This window comes from Phytophthora infestans, genomic scaffold, assembly GCF_000142945.1.
Source record: "Phytophthora infestans T30-4 supercont1.31 genomic scaffold, whole genome shotgun sequence".
Taxonomy (NCBI): Eukaryota; Oomycota; class Peronosporomycetes; order Peronosporales; family Peronosporaceae; genus Phytophthora; species Phytophthora infestans.
Window position 1 is genome coordinate 174,641 of NW_003303728.1, and position 1,590 is coordinate 176,230.

Consider the following 1,590-nt stretch of genomic DNA (forward strand, 5'->3'; position numbering starts at 1 on the left):
AATCGCACTTTGGTGAGCTGTAATCAACCACGAAATTTTCGAAAGTTTTCCACTTTGAAGATTCGCTGCCTGACAGTACATGTACTTGACGCTCTGCTCCACGTGACGAAACATCTACCGAGTCTTCATCCGGTTCGTAGATCATTTCCTGGATGCGATTCAGCGATGCCAATTCCGACTTGCGAGTTTGAGCCAAGATGACCCGACTGACCTTCGATTCCAGCGCTTCAGTGGCTAACGAATCCGCGGCAGCGTTGTATTCTCGTACAACGTGAAGATATTTAACTGATCGAAGCTTGGCCGTGAGTTCCTTGTGAGTATTCAGCAGCGCTAGCAAAGTTTCCTTCCTGCATGCGATCACCCCTTGTGATTGTTGAATCGCGAGCCTTGAATCACCAACGATGACTAAATCCTCGGCACCGCGCGCAATAGCAGCCTTGGCACCGTTTATCATTCCTGTGTACTCTGCCTCATTCACCGTGGTGGCCGAGAGGTAAGCGTTTGCAGCAATCACTACCTTCCACTCAGGAAGGCTCCACAGCACCCATGAACAACTCCCGTAGCCACCGTACTTCTCTGTCTTCGCTGATCCGTCAAAAGACATCACGAATCCGCTGTAATTACGGGAAATCCTGGCGTACAGCAACGCGGGGTCCATTCGAATAGTCGGGGAACCCTTGTTTGGAGGTGCCACCGGCGCGAGCGAGTCTTCCAGGTCGACGAAGCTCGTGATGCTTGACTGCAGTAGCTGCGCGAAGGCGACATCCTTCTCCTTCACGCGCTGCACCTTCAGGTGCCACTGCGATAGCAGCACAGCGAACTGAACCGCGCGTCCGAAGAGAGACTTCGACTTATGCACCCACTCTAACGTCGAGAATCGTGTATAGACATGTAGCGTCTTTCCTGCCAGTTGGACGTAACAGATCTTCAACAGCAGAAGTAACGCCAAAACTTCCTTCTCAGCAGGATGGTAGTTCATCTCGGCCTCCTTGAGCACCCGACCGAGGAACCGTACGGGGTGTAACTTGCCTTCATGCTCTTGCATTAGCGTAGTGCTCAACGCCCATTCATTCGCAAAGAGCATGACGTGAACTGCTTTCGACCGATCGAAGTGCCTGAGGATGGGTGAATGTGAAACACTCGTCTTCAATTTTTCGAAGGAACGACGTGCCACAGAAAGGCCACCTTCAACGGCAAAGTCCTCATCCTTGAGCTGGTACAGCGCCGCACCGTAGACCGCGAAGTCCTGAATGAAGCGGCTGTAGTAATTAACCGCTCCAAGATACGACTGCATGCCCTTCTTACTCGTTGGAAACGAAAGCTCGGTGATGGCCGCGAACTTCTTGGGGTCAGCTCTGATACCTTCTGGCGAAATGTTATGCTACAGAAAGTCCACCTTGGGTTGGCAGAAGATGCTCTTGGTGAAGCTAATGCTGATCCGACACTGTGCAAATCTTGCCAGCAATCGGGTCCAGCGTCGCCAGGCAGCTGTCGAAATCCTCGCCACCGGAGCAAATATCATCCACAAACGACCCGTCGACCAAACACAGGGTACCAGCGATGATTCGTTCTGGGTTCCCCGTTCGTAAA